We start from the raw sequence: 8,455 nt of genomic DNA on the forward strand, positions 1-8,455 counted from the left end.
CAAATACGCTATGGATACGGAAATGTTATGAAAGTGAGTATGTAATGAACGCAAGTGTGAATGAAAACATGGTTACGAACACGAATATGTATATAGATATGGATACATGTATATGTATGGGTGCATGTACACGAACCACTCAAGAACGATTATGTAACTTGCTACTATTTATACTTTGCCAATGAAACCAAGTGAGATAGATTTACAAACCATGTAAGACGTAATGTCATTATCGAACAAGAAAAAGAGACCGACGAGACGTAGGATTTTAAGTGAAAGACTGGGTATCCTTGAAAGTGTCGCCAGTAAAGGGCGTCATGAGATTTAGCAAAAAAAGGGAGATAAGTCCCCGGCATGTTAGACCTTATGGAATCATGCGTAAAGTAGGCCAAGCGACTTACGAATTAGAGTTATCCCCTGATTTGGAGTTAGTCCATCCAGTTTTCATGCCTCGATGCTTCGTACAAGTGTTGGAGATTTTGCTAGGATAGTCCCTGTAAGTGATGTTCAAGTGACAGAAAAGTTAGCTTATGATGGAAAACGTATTAGGAAGGCAAGTGCGGAAACTTAGAAACAAAAAAATGGCCTCAGCTAAGATTTTGAGAAGAAATGGTAATCGAGAAGAGATGACGTGGGAAGCGGAAGAAATCATGAGATCCAAATGTCCGCATTAAATTTAAGCCTCCGGAAGGAAGTTATGATGATGCGGCGAGATTTTCGGGTATGTATACTTTTCTTTTATGTAAATGGGTCGTGTGTGGCCAATCTATGATGTTATCGTGTTGTAGCCCTGTGAGGCATGTTTATTATGGGTTGTTGTGACAGGGTGGTAGTGCCACATTACAGAGGAAACTCTGGCGAAATTTTCGTAGGATTCCTGAGTGTTTAACATTCGAGGACGAATGTTTTTAAGGGGGGAAGAATGTTACACCTCGGAAATTTTTTTCGTTGATGTACAGTGAATAGGATAATGAGGAATAACGATGTTTTCATAAGTAAAAACAACCATGTGATGATTCTAAATAAGATTTGAAAGACATTCGAGCTAAGGAAAGGAAGTTGTGAAGAAAAGCGGATTATAAGTTGAGTGTGTTGGGCAAATTACGAGTATTGAACTAATGATGTCTTAAGGATGTCTTGGAGAAGAGTTATGACATTCCGTAGATTGCTAATGAAGTGATAAACAAGTGTTAAGAAGGTTCCATAAGGATTGGAGATCAAACGAAACGACGGGAACAACTTTGGTGAAGCAGTGATTTCCACGACCACTTCCACGGCCCATATAATATTCCACGGACCGTGGATGGGTCCGTGGAACTGCCAGCAGAGAAGGCAGCTGGCTGGTCGTGAACCACGACCAGTTCCACGGCCAGCACTTGGTTCCACGGACCGTGGAACAGTCCGTGGAACTCCCGACGGGCTGAAATGTTCCAAGTTTATAAATGTGATCCCACTTCATTTTATTCATTTCCATCAACGTCTTCAACCTCTCAAACCCTCTAGAACCTTCCACACATTTCATCCATAAGAAAACCAAGGAAAAACAAGGATCAACAACAAGAATTTAGGTGAATCAAGTGAAAGAGACCTCATGGAAGTCATCCAAACCAAGAAATTCAAGAAAAGGTGAAATAGGGTTTTGAAGAAAGAGGTGTATTATCACCCAAGGCTTGTTCCTCCATCATCCAAGGTATGTTTTATGGTATTCTCATGATGTCTAAGGTATTATTAAGTTGAAACACGTGAATTACAAAGGATATGTGAAATGGGTCATAAATGTGACATTAGTGTTATTGTTGAATTGAAGGTTGGAATGAATTATGAAAATGGATATGTTAGGATTATAAATACGTTATAAATGACATTTAGAACATGGAATAGGTGTTGTATGTGAAAGAACACGAAAGTGAATTTTGGTCATGAATATGGAGGATTGAGAATGAAATTTCCAAATATGGGTAACACGGATGGATTATGCTTCTTGTTATGGTATTGTAATCGTGGGTATGAATGTTGAGGGTTGATATAGAATATGGCGGAAAGTAGTATAAACAAAGGAAACGCTGCCTAATTTTCTATAGCTTTAATAAGTGCGCTCTCATGATTGTCTAACTAATGTTGATACGAATCCTCTTGAAGGTAAAGACGCGAGCATTTAAAGAGGAACGAGCAAGTAACCGAATAGTAAACGACAAAGGTATGTGAGGCTATACCTTTCTTTCTAAGGCATGACTCTATGGTATGAATCTTCCTATCCTTCTATGATCCTTCTACACATATGTGTGTATCGGGAATGACGAATCTACATTATAAAGAGCTCGCATGAGATGAAGTAAGAAGTTGGATATGAATGTGATGATGAACTGAGTCTAGAGATCCTAAAGTTACAATACAAGATTTCTATAAAGTTAATGACCCTCATATGACTCCTTGCTATTAATCCTTGTTGATAAACCTATCTTATGATGATTAGTCTCTTTCCCCTTCAAGGTATGATTTTCCTCCGTCTCCACGAATTTCCCAAATTTCGAAAGAACTAAGAACCTACGTTCATAAATAGCCATACGAGAGAACGATAAGAGATATACATTATGAGTACGATGGTAATGACGATGAGCCCATGACTATAGGGAGCTACGCATGTATAAGATAAGGAAAAGGGATAGGCACGGGCACGATAGTTGACGATGATTCCATTGGTGCGTTCTTGTGAACACTCACCTTAAAATGCTAGTCCCTTCAAGGTGAGATACGATGATCTGATTACTCCATAACGTAATCGGGGTTCCACGACCTTACGTCACCCCGACATGACTATAGATGCCTATGAGTCCCAATGTATGATGTGATGATATATGCGTGTATGTACGTACGTAATGATACTAATCTATGATATAGCCACGATATGCTTATAAGTCAATCAATAGTTGCACAGCTATGATATGTATGTTGGTGCTAGCCTATAATGTATCTATAAGATGTATGATGACGAGTATATAGTATGTACATATGTATATGTGCCTTGATGACGTTAAACTAAGATAAAACCACGATATATCTATGAAATATATGTTAATGATGACAAGTATGAATTGCATGGTATGTGTGATAATATGATTCCACCGCGCCTAATTGTAGGACATGTCACCGCTACGGCGGGCTGCTATGATTCCACCGCTCCAAGAAAAGGGCGGACATGTCACCACCAGTGGGCTGCGTGCGACCACACCGCACCGAGAAAAGGGCGGACATGTCACTACTGGTGGGCTGCTTACGATGGGTACCCGGATATGAACTAATGATGATGATGTGTGTATGGTATGATAATGTATGTATGGTATGATAATGTATGCATGATATGACGAGGTGTGCATGATATGACAATGTATGTATGATACATAATGTATGTACGATACAACGAATTATGTAGGATAATACGGGGTATATGCCATAATAGCCTATGTGATAAACTATGTAATGAATGTATCCACAAGAAGGTCATGCCTTCGTCCTGTGCTATTATGACTTCCCTATTATATTTATTTCACTCATGCCTTACATACTCAGTACAATATTCGTACTGACGTCCTTTTCTTTGGACCCTGTGTTCATGCCCACAGTAGAACGGTGAGACGGTACGGATCCATAGAGCTATCGCGAGTTGCGGAAGCCCTCCTTTATTCGGAGGTGCTATTTTTGAGATGTTATATTATATATATATATGTATATATCTTGGGCATGACGGGGTCTGTCCCGTCCATATGTTAGTACTCTAGTAGAGGCTCGTAGATGCGCATGTGTGGGTAGTATGGTATGGTCTCCATGTATATGTATGTGTATATGTGTATACTATTATTTTGATGGCCAAAAGGGCCTATGTGTATACAAGTAAATGTGTTTTAAATGAAAATCGTTTTCTATGATTACTAAGGATAAGGTTTGTGAATGAAGGCAGGATAAGACATAGAGCGAGTGGTGCTCGGCGGTTAGCCTCGGGTACCAGTCGCGGCCCTAGTCGGGTCGTGACAACAACCGCACTGTTATTACCGAATCCTTACTCTTTTTATCAAGTGCTCACTTGGTCTCATTCTTAGCATACCAATACTAGTAAGCTGCATAACTATTCTTGTACAACTTGTATAAAGTATATCCAACCTTAGTCATAATCTTTCCTTCTCCTGGTTCATTCTGCTTACATAGCTTATTCGTACTAACTTTCGCTCGTAGCCTATCTTGTCATACTCCTTTCCCTTCTTTTATTCACTCTTTGATTTTCTCATTCCCTACCATAGGAGATCTTCTATTCCTCTCCTTTGTTACTTATAAATCGCAATATCATTAGTGAACAACTCTATAGCCAACATCTTGGCCCTTAATCCAGTATAGCATCGCTATCCTTTATAACATCTCTTAAGTTATTCGATACCCTCCTCTTGTCATACTCTTTATTTTTATACACATCCACTTTCTAACGTCATGTCATTCAAGGTCTCTACAAAACCTTCTTAACATTGCCTCAAATACCGTCCTGACGTCTATCCATTTATTGCTGGCTTTCAGATCTTACTAACTTATTTCAGCAAAGGATCTCATTTGAAGTTTAATCATTCATATCAAATATATTGCAGTATCAATTGTTTCCATCTCACACTTGCATTTTTTCTCACCCGCTTCCCCCCTTAAGGGTATACTTATACCACTATCTGTTTATGCTTTGCGCTATGTCCCTATTTCCAATCTCAAATTCATCCAATCCCTTTTTCCAATCCACTTGGTACTGTACCATATCCATGTCTTTCTTTATAATGTATAACTTGATTATCTACGTACAAAACCTTATCAAAATCATGAAGCGACGAGAACCTTTCTATATATAGTACAAAATCTCATCTGATAATCCGTACGCAAGTAGTGCAACTAATGTAGCAACTCATTCAAGGCCACATTCCACTTACTCCAATCAATAATTAATTAGTACCGTAGTCGTTCCAAATTCTCAATTAGATAGCACCTATATTCGATGATAAGTATCCAAAGTTCTCTTGTAACATTATCTTTACAATACACCACTTGTTCCTCAAGCCTACCGTCTTTGTCCTTTAAGGATTCCACTATTTTCGAAGTGAAGTCGTGTACACGCAGACTCTTTATACCTTATGCCCTTTCACCCTTGTTGTGTGCTCGATCGACTTCTAACTTACTCAAAGTCATATCAAATTCATTTTAATGATAGCCTTATCTTATCACCTTGTCGTCGTACTACACCTTTAAGTTCATAACTATATATTCCCCTTTCGTTCCATACTCGTACTCAATTAATTATATCTATCTTGGATGCTTCCTTTAGAATTCCCTAGAGTAGATTCAGGACCCTAGGCTCCAGGACCGAGCAGGAGGAGCCTCATTTATTCCATAGAGACTGACCCCTCAGAGGTGTCACGACCCAACCCCGTAGGCCGTGACTAGTGCCCGAGCTGGACACTCGTATACGCCTGTTAACTATAATCAGCCCACAACTAGCATTATAAGGAACTCATATATAAAAAGGCAAGACGTCGTCTCAAAACTGTCGCATATATATAGATATATCATAGCAACCTGTCTCCTGAGGAGTTACAACTTTCGATAGATAATATCACACATAAGCCGGCAAGGCTATCATAACATGTGGGAACACCCCAACTATATACATATGCAAGCCGACAAGGCTGCCACTACATACAGTATCCCAAAACATATATATACATACGCAAGCCGACAAGGCTGCCACTACGAATGGGAACGTCCCAAAACATAAGTCGTATGTACACAACTAAGCAACTATATACACACCCACACATGTGTCTACAGACCTCTAAGAATAATAACAGTATCATATGACGGGACAGGGCCCCGCCGTACCCCTGGCTAAGCATACATATACAACAAAGGATCTGTACCAAAAATATAGGCTCCGGAACAAGGGAGCACTCCAAGATAGCAGAATAGGTATCCTAAGCTGGCGGATCACCAAAACGAGTGTCTGTACCTGCGGGCATGAAACGCAGCCCCCCGAAGAAAGGGGGTCAGTACGAAATATGTACTGAGTATATAAAGCATGAAATACAGTAATCAGGATGATAACCGAAATAAGAAGTACAGAAAACAAGTACAATGACCAGAATACCAAAATGCTTGCTTTTGAAACACAAATCATGCATGTTAATATCATATATATATATATCCGGCCCATTATAGGACTCGGTGAACGTGGTCGCCACCCTGTCTTTGGCGCCATAACACAGCATACTCCGAAACACAGCATAACTCCGTATCACAGCATAACTCCGTATCACAGCATAACACCATAACACAGCATAAAACCATAATACATATATACCGTACCCGGCCCTCTAGTGAGGGACTCGGTGAAAGATGTAATAATAGTATGCACGAGCAGAGTAGTGAATAACCATATACATATAAATCATCTTTTGAGACTCAATAGATAAGTAGACTAACCAACGCTCGAGTATCAGGACGATAGTCTTGTTCAGTACTCTTTGAATATCATCATGAACTATATCAAAATAAGGCCTCAAGGATAATAGACATGTATTAAGTTAATCCGAGTCAGTTTATAAAAGTTATGGACATTATTCATTATAGAGTCCTTTAAGAATAGGAACCTTTATGCATCATTTACGATCCATTCATACAAAAGACTCGAGGACAATAGCTCAACTATATTAAGAATTCTAATATCAAGAAGTGAATAAGAATCATAAACATGCTCTAACTTATGAATAGAGTTACCCCAAAGCTCATATCGTATCTTACTTACATCTAAGACATGCCAAAAGAAAGAAGGGATAGGCTTTACATACCTTTAGTGTTTACTCGCAACACACACGTATACGCTGCCCAATAGTACTCTAACCTATATTAAGATGTCAAGAACTACGATTAGGCTATGAGGGAATTCAAAACGCATTCTAACGTTAGTAACTCCTTTCTAAATAATTTGACGACGGTTCTTTTACATTCAAACCAACCACATACAATCAAGCCAACATCAATGATCATACGTTCAAGTGCTAACCCGAGGCCATTCAAATAAGACTCGAGAACACTTCGGACAACCCGCACAATATTCCAAACAGCCCAACCAACATACAATACAACCCGCAATCTTCCCAACTCAACAAGAACAACAACAACACATTCCTTCTTTCCAATTTCATAAACTATACCAACAACTACACGTTAACAACATCATTTATATAAGTACAAGAAACTATATTAACATCATATTAGCTCCTACAACAGCCCACAAACAATTACAACTCCAACTTGAATCATTAAACCTTTATTTTCACCATCCAATCCATAACAACAACAATCAAAATACCAAGTAAAATCAATTCACCATTTCATGCACAAACAGCCCCTACACGGCCTCAACATCAACATATATAATTCCATGATTTCTATTCATTTCTACATACCACAACACGTTCAAACCATCCACAACACATGCAAAAGGAGATTAAACCTTACCTTTAATACTTGGCTTTTCAACTTGGCTCCAACTTGTGTCTTGAATTTATACTTGTTCTTGTTGCCCTAGGATCAATTCCACGTTATTATACACCTTCTAAGGAGTTGGATTTCTTGAAGAAAAATCAAATTTGATCCAAATCACCAAGCTTCACTCTCGGCCAGCCATGGCCGAGAGTCTCTCTCTCTACCTCTTAGTTTTCTTTTGTTTGTGAAGATGATAAATGATTCATTAGTCATCAATTTCCCTTTATATATGCCACACATGATGGTGACACATGTCCAACCTTGACATATGTCCCATTATCCTTCAAGAGCCAATCACATTTGGCCATATGTTGTGGGGCCCACTTTGTGGTCTAATTAATCATAATTAATCACTAATCCCCACTTAACAATTTAATCATGGTTAATTAATCCCTAATCTTCACTAATATTTCCATACCAAGTAAAATTTATAAGCAACTTGTGCATTGAAACAAAATCGGAAGTTAAAAGTCTCTACCCCGTATCCCAAAATAGTCTTGCCCTTAATTCGTCGCGATTAGCTTTACAATGTTCCAATGTTTAAACTTACGGGATATAACAGTGAAGTCGCACTATCTCTTTAACATAAAGCTTTGCATAATCTTCTGCCACATATGTAGTTCTGACTGGTAAGAAATAAGCTGACTTCGTTAGCCTATCCACAATCACCCATATAGAGTCATACTTATGTCGAGAACGGGGTAAGCCTGTAATGAAGTCCATGTTAATTGCTTCCCACTTCCAAGTTGGAATTTCTATAGCTTGCAACAATCCGCCTGGCTTTTGGTGCTCAATTTTCACTTGTTGACAATTAGGACATTGAGCTACAAATTCTGCTATATCCTTCTTCATCCCATTCCACCAATAAATAGATTTAAGATCATGATAC

The sequence above is a fragment of the Lycium ferocissimum genome, chromosome 6 (genome assembly GCF_029784015.1).
Source record: "Lycium ferocissimum isolate CSIRO_LF1 chromosome 6, AGI_CSIRO_Lferr_CH_V1, whole genome shotgun sequence".
NCBI classification, from domain to species: Eukaryota; Viridiplantae; Streptophyta; class Magnoliopsida; order Solanales; family Solanaceae; genus Lycium; species Lycium ferocissimum.